The 12852-nt window shown below is 43.4% G+C and overlaps 1 protein-coding gene across 5 annotated transcripts in view; it reads right to left on the reverse strand.

The window, feature by feature from the left end:
• Positions 1-12852, reverse strand: part of Cab39l (calcium binding protein 39 like) — a 127909-nt gene that overhangs the window by 74411 nt on the left and 40646 nt on the right. The window contains exon 1 of one of the 5 annotated variants that reach the window (XM_052733080.1): positions 345-522. The exons of the other annotated variants lie outside the window; for them this stretch is intronic. The gene's annotated coding sequence lies outside the window, so the exon portion shown is untranslated. Of the gene's footprint in view, positions 1-344; positions 523-12852 lie in introns of those variants that run through there. 5 annotated transcript variants of the gene reach the window in all.

Here is a 12852-nt window from a genome sequence, read left to right on the forward strand (position 1 = left end):
GATAACTTCCAAGTTTTCAAGCACTTGATAGAAAAACATGAAGAACAGAACACTGCCACTATTTTATTTTTGGAAACTGTAAATAAAAAACCACTTCCAAAATAAGATATTTGGAGGACACAGACTAGTTGGTAAGGATTCAAGTGCCTTAGGCAACAGAGAAGTATTGTTTGGTAGTTGTTGTTTTTTCAGACCTCTCCTAGTAACAGCAGTTCATCGTGCAGAGAAGCAAGCAACAGTCTAGTTTAACATGAACATACAAGCACGGCTGTAGAACTCAATTATTCCTTGTTAGTTCGTTTTCCTCAACACAAACCAATACAGACAACCTTGCTGATACTCACCAAGGGCTACAGAAACTCCCCAGCTTGTCTAAGCAACAACAAGTCGACCCATAGTGAGGTGCTGAAGACAGCTCTTTTCTTGGGTTCAAAGCACTTCAGATGAAGAAGCCTTTCTCTTCCATTTAATAAAGGATGCCTCCTCTTACTCAAGTGTGCTGGAGAAAGACTTTCTGACTCTCTGAAGAGTAACAGTTACCACCGGAAAACGTTAGCAGAAAATGATCACTTGAACACTCACAGAGCCGCAGTAAATTTCCACTCTGCTTGCTCTCGGATTCCAAGCCTTGCTTGTCTCTTAATCTGTCCTAGGCAGTTCTGTTTCTGGTCAAACCAGCTTGCTTATTCGTTCTCTCCCTCTCTAGCACGGGGTTTGAGACACACACCACACAGTCACAGCTCCTTTTTCTCCCCCCTCCTCTATTGTGTAACATCACAAGAATGCCTGTAAAGCAATTAAACAGAGGCAAAATTTAATCTTGGGCAAAAGAAAAGTCTGAAGACAAACCAAAGAAAAATTTGCCATCACTTTTCTCCCTTTAAGTCTCGAGCCAATTCCTGTATGGGATTTTGTCAAATGATTAAGCTGGCTTGACCATCTTGCTTAAAAATATAAATGAAGATTCCCAGCAACTGCTTATTGACAGTAATAATAACAGAGCTGACTGCTAATGTGTCGGCTCCTCAGAGAGGATGCTTTCTGTCGTGGGAACGTGCAGTGAAGAGATATGCAGACACTACCAATCTAACCAGAAAGCAAGGGAGACTTAAGAGTGTTTATAATTGAATTCTAACACTGTAAATTCATAAAAATATAATCAATTTTAATGCACTATGTTTTCAAATGTATATTAACATTCAGTTATAATGAGAAAAATCTAAGAACACAGAAAAATACAGACATCAGAAATCTAACTAGAGCCTCTTAATGTTTTATTGCAAACCAGATGCCACTATTTCAACAGAAAGTTTTATATCTAAGCATGTGTGGTCAAGCTCCACTACACCTCTTCAGGAAAATTAGAAAGGCCACAGAGAACATTCAAAAATCCTCACATCCATAACTGTAGAGTAGAATACCTTAAAATGATGGCTCTTTCTGAAGAGCCTGGAGACGAGGCTTTGGGGAAGGTAGAGTGGAAAGGTGCCTGGGTAGCAGTTCCAGGATTCTGTGGAATTGGAATTGCCAGCTCTGTACGGAAGCCAGTTACAGCTGCTCTGGAGTTACAGTCCAGCCCCCAGCCTCCAATACGCAACAGTCCTTGGTTGTTCTCCAGACAAAGCTCCCAATTATGGATCTAACAACAGTAGTTACAGGACCTATTACTCATACACTAATCCGTCTCAACAGAACTAAAGTATCTCTAAGAGTATGAGCTCAGGGGTTGGGGATTTAGTTCAGTGGTAGAGTGCTTGACTAGAAAGCACAAGGCCCTGGGTTCAGTCCTCAGCTCCGGAAAATAAAAAAATAAAAATAAAAATAAAAGAGTATGAGCTCAATTAAAGTGTAAATATCTCTAAATAACTGTTTAAATGCCTGAAGAAAAGTAAGCATATAAAATTTGGGCTTAAAATATAGATTCCTGGGATAGTGGGACAGCTAGGCAGGTAAAGATGATTGCCATTAAGCCTGGTGACCGAAGTTCAATCTCCAGGACCCACACATCAAAAGGAGGGAACTCACAACTGCAAGCTGACCTCTGACCACATGCACAGAGTGACACATGCGCACACATACACACAACATGTAAATGTAACACACACACTTAATGAGGTTCACTTAAAGCAGTGAAGCTGCGGGGGGATAGGTTTGTTTTATAGTGCTGGGAATCAAATCCAGAGGTTTGGGAATGCTAGGCAAGGGCTTTATCACTGAGCTATATTCCCAGCTGCAACAGAGTTTTAAATTTTATATATACTACACATAATTATTTAGATATTTCTTAACACCTAAGACTAGATATCAAATTTGTCTAGAGATTAGCCAAAAAAAAAAATAATCTTTCAATCACATTTGAGAAAAAAATCAATTTTATGTCCTAGTCTGTAAGTCTTCCTTTTTCCCCTTTCAAAACAGTGCCTCAATGTTTAAGTCAAATTTGGCCTTGAACTCTTATCAGCCTCCCAAGTGCTGGCTAAAGGACATGCTCAGTTTTTGATGACAAATGCAAATTATTCTAAATTGATAAGGGTCATTAAGTGCCTCATACCTTGGATATATTCTCAAGAGTCCTATCATAATCAAAGAAATTCAGAATTTGTAAGAGTGGCTCTTAAAAAAACCACAAGGTAAATGTTTTAAAGTACCTTTAAAATCAAAAGACCTTATATAAATAAACAATGGATTCAAAACTCACCATAGAAAGCAAGATCCATAGGGGATAAGGATGTTGCTCAATGGCAGAGCACTCAACCTAATCTATCCAGCATGTACAAAGGCCTAGGGTTCCACCGCACGCCCCATTGACCCTCTCACACCCAGAAACATATGTAAACATATAACTAATAAGAAGTCTATTAGACCACAAAGACATCTATTTTACGTTTTCTAAAAGAAGAAATGGGACGGGCCTCATTCTCTGACCATAGCAATAAAAACAGAAGTTACAAGGAGGAGCCGATGGCCCCACCCGGGCTGAATCAGAAGTGGACACAGATGCCCCCCCCCCCCCAGACTTTTGTATCTGCAGGGGTCACAATCACCCAGGAGCCCTCTTGGTGCCAGGTGTCATCATACCAAGTACTGCCCAAGGTCTTGATGACCAGGCATGGGAGAGAGGAAAGGCAGCAGCTCTGTGCTATCTCTTAGGGCTGGGGCAGGCAGTACTCAGCTAAATGTGAGCCAACTAAGAGCCCTGGCACTGAGCAGCTGAGCACCCCTGTGCTGATAGTACGGGTTGGGAGGTGGAAGAGAAGAGAGGCGGAATGGTTTGTGGGCTGGGGAAAGAGGCGGATCTAGAGGGGTGAGGGTGGTGAGGAACAGGCTGACCTGAATGGTCAGCTGGCCGTCCCAGTCCAGGGAGATGTCTGGGCCTGGGCTATGACCTAGGTCTTGATCTGGGGCCCTGGAACAGCCAAGCGGGCCTGTGTTGATATCTGTGGCTCCTGTCCTGGGCTGCTGCCTACGACCATGTCTGTTGTGTCCATGGTCCTACCACAGTCAGGTTCTGTACTGATGTCTGTGACTCATGTTGCCACCAAAGGCCACATAGATACCTGGGGTCTGGGCTGCAAGCTGGCCATAAGGGTGTCCGAGGGCCATGCTGCCACCAAGGGCCATGTCTGGGTCTGTGGCCAGAGTCTGGGGTGGTGTCCGTGGCTCTAGTTGCAACCGAGGGCTCTGCGGATGCCCAGGGTCTGGCCAGCCACCTGTGACCATGTTATGCCCTGGGGCCATGCTGTCACCAGGGCTGTGCTGATCTGAGTGGCCTGTGCTGCCACCAGGGCCATGGTGCTTGGGCATCCAGGCCCAAGCTGCTGCTGATGACCATGTCTGAGTCTGTGGTCCAGCTGCAGCTGGGGTCTGTGGTGATATCCATGACCAGTTTTAGCATGGAGGTCATTGGAACTATGCTGTGCGGAGCCAGCCCTATCCTTCACTGGCCCTGAGATGGCTGGTCCTGCCCCTCACTGGATACCTCAGCAGGCGAGCTGGTCATATCCCTCAGGGGAGAGCTCACCCCACCCCAGGAAAGATGGTCTCACACTTTCCATAAGTGTGCACCTCATCTGGGAAGCACACTAGAGTTAACCCTGTGGTCGGTGATGCAGGTGAGCTGACCCTGAGGGCATGAAAGCAGAAGAACTGACCCTGTTTCCCCTTGTCTACCGTGTGGTGGCATGGGTGAGGGAAAGATGCTCTCCGCCCCCCATTACCATCTTCAGCGGGTGAGAGAGCTGGCCCCAGGGTCACCAGAGTGAGAGAACTAGCCTGCCCCTCACCAGCTGCAGCACAGAGAAGATTGGGTCCTGCACCCTGCCTGGAGAGCACACTAGAGCTGATCCTGTTATTGGGAGCACAGATGAGCTAGCCCTAAGGGCAGGAGAGCAGGAAAGCTGACCCCGCCCCCTCGTATTCCCCCTACAGCAATCAGGAGAGAGGGCCCTGTACCTGGCCTGAGCACAACAGTAGAGATGGCCCTGGTGATGTGAGGAGGACCTGTGTCTGAGGGCCCAAGAGCAGAACTGGACCCACTCCTTGCTGTAGGCTATATTAGGAAGCTAGCTGAAGCAGTGCTGGAGAGCTCATCTGAGTAGTGATGGCCAAGCCAGCCACCAACCAGGCCCTGAACCACGGCTATGAGTTGGCCCACCCCAACATCCAATGAATCTATGAACTGTTGGAGCATGTGAGGGGGATGAACTTACAGATTCAAAAGAGCAGGATCTCTATGACACAGGACAACAACAGGCTATCCAAGAGGAGCCCCAGTAGGAGCCTATTATTGGTGGTGTAGCAGAAACCAGAGGCCTCGAGCCAACCAATGACTCATGGCACTGTGTTTTGGAATATTAGTTGAAGATGTGTTACATTTGTTTACGCTGTGGAATATTTGTTTAATGATGCAAAGATATGTTGCATTCTTTTATGTTGCATTTGTTTAACTCTGTGAAACTGTGTTACTTTGTCTGTCGAAAACACCTGATGGTCTAATAAAGAGCTGAACGGCCAATAGCAAGGCAAGAGAAAGGACAGGCAGGCTGCCAGGCAGAGAGAATAGGAGGAGAAATCTGGGAAGAGAAGATAGAGGAGTGAAAAAAGAAGGGGCCAGGCATCCAGCCACACAGCCAGACATGGAATAAGAAGAAAAGTAAAGATATACAGAAACAGAGAAAGGTAAAAGCCTAGAGGCAAAAGGTAGACAGGATAATTTAAGAAAAACTGGGAAGAAACAAGCCAAGCCAAGGCCGGACATTCATAAGAAAGAATAAGCTTCCATGTGATTATTGGGGAGCTGGTGGCGGGTCCCCCAAAGAGTAAAGAGAAAAAACAAAAAACAAAAAACCAACAACAGCAATGAACACTTGCAAGGAAAGATGGAGGGGCTAAAGGGTGCACTGTGTCTCACCGGGCCACACCACAGCTTCCAGGACAAGATTCTTCTTCTTCTTCTGTTTTTGCTTTGTTTTGTTTGGTTGCGCAGCAAGTGCCCTGGACAAAGAGTCAGTCGAGAACTACAGAAAGTCAAGGGGACCAGAAGTCACCCAATAAGCACAGGCAGGGGAGGGATGTAATGACAGTCCTGGAAACACGAAGAGTTCCCTGCACATTATGATCAGAGAGCTGACAAGCACCAGTCTGTGAGAAAACTCCCAAGTCCAGGAACAGCTGGAAGGGAGCAGCAAGGATCCCTAGGCCTCACAAGGCTGGTACTAGCCATGATACCAACAGCGCATAGAAAGAAACTGCACACAGGAAACTGTCTCCATTCTGAGACCAAATTTTCACTAAAGATAGTATTGGCGCCTCCTAACAGAGCTGAACAATAAGCCTTGAAAAGATCAAATTCTTTCAAAGAGATTTGTGGTGATATTGTGTCCCCCAATATATTGTGCACCCTAATAAACTTATCTGGGGTTAGATAACAGAACAGCCACTAGATAGACATAGAGGCCAGAAAACGGTGACACACACACCTTTAATCCTATCACTTGGGAGGCAGAGATTCATCCGGGTATCTGTGAGTTCAAGAAGCAGAAAGGTATATAAGGCATGAGGACCAGGAACTAGAGGCTTTTAAGCTTTTAGGCTTTTAGCAGTTCAGCTGAGATCCATTCGGATGAGGACTCAGACGTTTCCAGTTTGAGGAAACAGGATAGGCTGAGGAGTTGGAGAGGTAAGGTTGGCTGTGGCTTGGTCTATTTCGCTGATCTTTCAGCTTTCACCCCAATATCTGGCTCTGGGTTTTTGTTTGTTTGTTTGTTTGTTTTGAAATAAGACTGTTTAGCAATTCTTTACAGAGATTTAGGTGATTTTAGGGTGAAGCTAAAAATTTAGAGAAATTCTTAAAAATCTAACAAACAACATAGAATATACAATATCTGGCATGTACTCAAAATAAATGGGAATAGTGGAAAGCCCTTGTCGCCTCAGAGCTGGGGAGGTGAAACAGGGAAATCTCTGAGGCTCCCTGACCAGCTAGCCTAGTTTACTAAGCCAGTGAGAACTCCTGTCCTGAGAGAAGACAGAGAAGGGGGGTGGTGAGGAGGGCCTAAGGAAGGATAAGAGTTGTCCCCTGGCCTCTTCACACAAGAACATATGTGCCAGTGCACACAAACGGGCACATAGAAGCATACATACACACATACTCTTTTTTTTTTTTTTTTTTTTTTTTTTTTTTTTTTTTTTGGTTTTTTTGAGACAGGGTTTCTCTGTGTAGCTTTGCGCCTTTTCCTGGAACTCACTTGGTAGCCCAGGCTGGCCTCGAACTCACAGAGATCCGCCTGGCTCTGCCTCCCGAGTGCTGGGATTAAAGGCGTGCGCCACCACCGCCCGGCTCACACATACTCTTAACTAGGCTAGGTTGTTAGGGTTCGGGTGGAGCTCAGTAGTAGAGCCCTTGCCTAGCATGTGCCAAGCCCTTGGTTTGACTTGTAGTGCTCCAATAAAACAACAGACATATAGTGTATATGTACATACACACACACACACAAATATATGACAGAAATTATGTTAGTGAGAGAAATAGGGGCTATAAAAAGTGGTCCAAATCAAATTTCCAGACAGTGAAGCAGGTTCTGAACTGCATGAGGGACCTAAAGATACTACAAAAGGTGTTATCAAAATAAAACATGAGAAGAAGAATCATTTCCAACAAACCAATGAATAGTGCATACTTAAGCTATGGGAAAACCCCAGTCAGCCTACAGTATAAATATGGCATTTGAATCTCAAAAGCAGAAAAGAATGGGAAACACAAAGCAATGCCTGAAGAAAAATAATGGACGCATGTTTAAAAAACTTTAATTATATTTATTTATTGTGTGTGGAGGTCCACAGGCAAAACCACTATTGTGTGTGTGTGAGGCAGAGGACAATTTGCAGGCATGAGTCTCTCCTTCCACCACGTGATTTCCAGAAATCAAACTCTAGCCATACATAAGCCTTGTTGACAAGAGCCTTTACCTACTGAGCAGTCTTGGTGGTGGTGGTCTCAAAGTTTCATGAAACTATAAACACACAAATCCAAGTACGAAAATCACCAAATGTGAGAAACAAGAAGAAAATAACACCGATGTATACTACAATCAAATCACTTGAGAACATCTTTAACGTACTTTACGAAAGAACAGTCACATTACACTCAAAGAAACAAGTCAGAGCAAACATCCAAAACCCGGCCATGAAAGGGCCGTGGAGATGATGTCAAAGAACTGAAAGGAAACCACAGTCCATTTCTTTTCAGAAATGATGATGTGATAATCCCCAAGCCCAGAACCAACAGAAATGGGAAAGGAGAGTCTGGAGTGGGGGCACACACTTCAATCCCAGCACTCGGAAGGTAGGGAGGGGCAGGCAGATCTCTTGGAGTTCTAGGCTAGCCTGGTCCAAATAGTGAGTTCCAGTACTGCCTGGGCTACACAAGAGACCCTGTACCCAAAACAAATAAACAAGCAAACAAACAAACAAACAAACAAACAAACTGAGGTCCCTTCCAAAGGCAGAAAAAAAAAAAAAACCACGTAACTATTACAGGAAATCTGCACAGAACAATCCAAAACACCGAGAAGAATAAAACGTATTTTTCCCTATTTGAAAAATACCTTTCAGGGCCAGCAAGACGGCTCAGCAGATAAAGGTGCTTGCTGTCAAACCGAATAACCTGAGTTTGACCTCTGGGACCCATATGATAAGAAAACCAATTTCTGCAAGTTGTTTTTTTAACTGGGCACACATCTCTGCTCCTTGACCAACATACACACACACCAAGTTAAAATGCAAAACAAAACAAAAACATTTAAAAGATAATGTGCTTTTGAAGGAAAAAATCATACTCTGGAAGAAAATTAATAAAGCAATAAACAAGGCCTAGAGATAGAAAACAGGAGAACATGACTGGAGGCTAACTATGCTATTAAACATGTAGACTGTGAAATGAAAAGCAGCCACTAAAGAAACAAACAAGAAACCCAACTAGATATAGCTAACACTCCAATGATTAAAGTGGAAGGGTAAGATGAAACCGCTAATATCAACCCAAAAGAAGGTATAAAAAGGGGGAAAGGAAACAAAGAAGAAAATGGATAAGAAAAAGGAAATAGTGAGCTGGTGAATTAAAACCTCACCTCTAGTCAATAATCACATTACATGCAAATGTGCCAAACACCTGGATTAAGAATCAGAAATTAGGGCCCAGTGGTAGTGGCACATGCCAGCACTTGGGAGGCAGAGGTAGGCAGACCTCTGTGAGTTCCTGGCCTGCCTGGTCTACAGAGCAAGTTCCAGGACAGGCTCCAAAGATATACAGAAAAACCCTGTCTCAAAAACAAAAACAAAAAAAGAAAAAAAAAATAGAAACAAACAAACAAAGAATGAATTAGAAATTATGATCATTATGGTCTGGGCATGCTAGCATATGCCTTTAACTCCAGCACTTGGGAGGCAAAGGAAAGGAAAGGAAAGGAAAGGAAGGGGAAGGAAAGGAAAGGAAAGGAAAAAGAAGAAAGGGGAGGGGAGGGGAGGAGAGAAAAGAAAGAATGAAAGGAAGAAAGAAAGACCAGACCCAACTACATGTTGCCGACAAGAAATCCATTTCACTTTCTGTTAGGATCCTGTCCTCACTCCTCGGGGTCTTGTGTTTTATGTCATCGGGAGAGGGGTGGGGGGGGGTGGAGGGTGGGGAGTGGTGGTGCTGGAGACTACTGTGTGGTCATGCAATCTGAGCCTTAAAAAAGCCGGACTTGGACTCCACCCTCTCTCTCTCTGTTCTCTCTTCCTGCTCTCTGCTCCCTGCTCTGCCTCCTCCCCCCAGGCCTGGCTCCCCTCTCTCTCCCCACCTTTCCCTCCTAATAAAGCTCTCTAACTCTGGTAGTCCTGGCCGTGGCTCATGACATTTCTGCCAGTAACCAGTGCCACAAACAGCACCATTTACCTATCACTTTTAGGCAAGACTACTACCAAGGATAAAGACAATTACGAAAGGGTCAATCCATTAAGGTCACAAGCATTCTAAATATTTTTGTGCCTAACTGAAGAGCTTCAACACACGTTAAGAAAAAAATGGGAGAACTAAAAGAATGAAAATACAAATAAATCTACAGCTGTAGGAGTACAGAAGACTGAACAAAAGCAAACACACATTCTTTCTAAATGTATGTGGGCTGATTACCAAGACAGATCATACTCCACAATACACAAAAAGCTTGAAGATATACTGGAATTTAAATAACACCCTAGGTCATATTAATTTTCAAGTCAGTAAAAAATGTTTCTGAGCACATGCACCAAATATGGTGCATCTCACACACACACACACACACACACACACACACACGTGTGCACGCGCGCGCTTGAAACAAAGAAACTAAACCAATGCAAGAACCAAAGAAATAATAAGGAACATATCTGTAGTCAGAAAATCTACACATATCAATCAAATGAAAAATAGAAAATAAATGAAATAAAAATGGATTCTTTGAAAAAATTTGATAAAATTTACAAATATCTAGCAATGTGTCTAAGGAAAAAAGACTAAAACATTAAATTATATAACAACTAAGAGAGACTACAAGAAAATATTTATCTAGTCACTGGATGTGTACGGTAATTATTTTAAACTAGACACAATTGTTTGGAATCACTCCCCCCTGCTTTTGAAGCTGATTCTTTTTGTCAAGAAATGAAGTATAGTCAAGTATCACATAAAACTTTAGAACATTCTGATGGTGGTATCATTTAACCTGTTCCCCTATCCTATTTGTGTCCTAAAAACAAGAAGCTAGATATAAAAAGTGTAGTAAAATTAAATGGTTTTGCCAAGACAATTTCATCAGTCCCCCAAGGGTACATTTGACAGTAATGTTTCAAGATGTTTTTGATTATCATAGCTAGTATCTAGAGGGAAAAGGCCAGGGGTAGTGGTGATCATCTCCTATAATCAGAGAACATACATCCCCAACAAAGGATGATCCAGACAAAAATGAGAAACCCTGGGTTAACAGCTGACTCAGCTCAAGCTTAAACAGTGTCACGGAGTGAATTACTTTTCTGCATTCCTACCTCCTGAACGTTCTTCATTCATAGCTGTGTTCTCTCCACATGGAGCTGGTTTCCACAGACACTTGGTCAATACCTCACAAGCTTCTTAATAACTATCAATCTCTGAAACAGGACCCTGGTCTTAACCATGGACAACCTGGCTACCGGGTACACATGAGTGGTATGAGATTGAGAATCCTAAGAGGTTACAAAAGCATACAATGGAGAGGCTTCTATTATGTGGTCCTAGGGACTGAGAAAGAACGACTTAAAGTCTTCTATCAGCTTCCTGCCAGGCATTAAGTAGAACACTGGGTAAAATTATATGCACCATGATTTAACACTCATACAGCTGGGCACACTCACATTCCAGTCCACTCTAGCTGCCAGACATCTGTTCCTATCCTTTCCCACATCTGGACTTTCAAGAACAGTCCTGTCTAACATTAGGCAAGTTTTTCAGATGAGATTAACAGTGTGCTCACCCTAACCTGTTGGCTGCCTATACCTAGATTACAAAATTAGCACCCTCCCCACACATTCAATGACAGGAATTAGGAGGTGTGGCCTTGTTGGAGGAAGTGTGTCACTGAGGGTGGGCTTTGAGGTTTCAAAAGCCAATGCTAAGCTCAGAGTCTCTCTTGTTGCTGCTGCCTGCGGATACAGATGTAGAACTCTCAGCTACCATGTCTGTCTGCATGCTGCCATGTTCCCTGCCATGAGGATAATGAACTAAACCTCTGAAACTGTAAGCCAGCCACAATTAAAAAAGTTTCCTTTATAAGAGTTGCTGTGATCATGATGTCTCCTCATAGCAATAGAACACTGACTAAGATACACATGAAAAAGCAAAAACGTACAAACATCAACATAGATAGTCCACCCTACAAGGGAGGAGATGTGTTTCTTTTGACAGGCACTATTGGTGTTCCTGTCTGAGATCTTCCCTATCAAACCAGTAGGGATGTGTGTTTGTGTGTGTGTGTGTGTGTGTGTGTGTGTGTGTGTGTGTGTGTGTGTGTGTGTGTTTATGTAGGTCTCTGAAACTGCTTCAAAGCATTAGAGATACCTGCATTATTCTCTAATTATTCCCCAATAAATTAATCATAATGCAACAAGTTTGTATTAAAAATAAGTTATAGTAGAAATTACTATAGTACTTTACCTTCATAAAATGAAGGTACATGCATGTTTTACACTATGAGATATACTAAAGATGTGCTGGAGACCCATGGTCAGAATTTTCTAAAACGAGTGAACACAACCTTTGGCTTTTATAGTGGCATTTTTCTCCCCACTGTCTTTACAAAATTTAATTTTCAAAAAGATTTTCATTTTTAATTAGGTGCATGTGCAGGTCTGTATGGGGGTGTGTGCACCTGAGTGCAGGTGTCGTGGAGAATAGAAGAGTGACAAGTCCCCTGGAGCTGGCTGTGAGCTATGGTGCTAGGAACCAAACTCTGGTCCTTTGGGAGAGCAGTATATGCTCTGAATTCCCAGGCCTCTCTCTAGCACCTTCCTACTGTCTTTTATACTGTCACTTTCTATTCATGTTTTATTTCAGTATTTTTCCAATCCTTAAACAGCAGAGCATAGATATAAACTATTATGGATTTACCTTCAGCTGATATGGAGCAGCACAGGATTTATTCTGCAATAGCCCTACACAAGAAAGGAGCCAAAGCAAAGAACCGGCTGTCTGCCTTTTCTTCTGGAAGACTGCTGGGCTGCCCACATGTGGAGATACCTCTAGCTTTTTTCTTTTCATTTTCATTTCAGGCAGAGTTAACTGTGTGGCCCTAGTAGTTGCTAGAGATATTCTATTTGGCTTTCATAAAATCAGAATATGGAGGAACTCCTAAAGAATCAATGCTTTGGGAATATCCCAAACTTACCTGTTCTGGTTTCTCTTGGTCCACTCCCCATCTGCTTTGGCTATTTTTGGGAAAGAGGAAGCTGAATAACAAATCAGGGAATATCCCTATTCTAATTGGTGGCATTTGTAGCTGAGAATTCATTCTTTTCCTCTCTTTCCAGGGTAACTCTGGCTTCCCGCTATGGTGGGACAAACAGACAGAGGCACGGCCTCTGAAGGCGCAGTAGATCTGGATAGCTATCTTCTTCAGCCAGTGGAGTGTGAGAAACGGAAACAGTGCGGGGCTAAGCCACAGCGGCTAGGAAGGGAAGAATAGAGAGTATACCAGCACACCCCTGCTGTCAAGAAGAGACCCTGCAGGAACAGGAAGCGTTCACTACCAAGTGCCGAGAGCAACGATGAGTGTTGGTCCACTTTTTTTTTTTTTTTTTTTTGGT

The sequence above is a fragment of the Peromyscus californicus genome, unplaced genomic scaffold (genome assembly GCF_007827085.1).
Source record: "Peromyscus californicus insignis strain IS unplaced genomic scaffold, ASM782708v3 Scaffold_12__1_contigs__length_115047231, whole genome shotgun sequence".
Taxonomy (NCBI): Eukaryota; Metazoa; Chordata; class Mammalia; order Rodentia; family Cricetidae; genus Peromyscus; species Peromyscus californicus.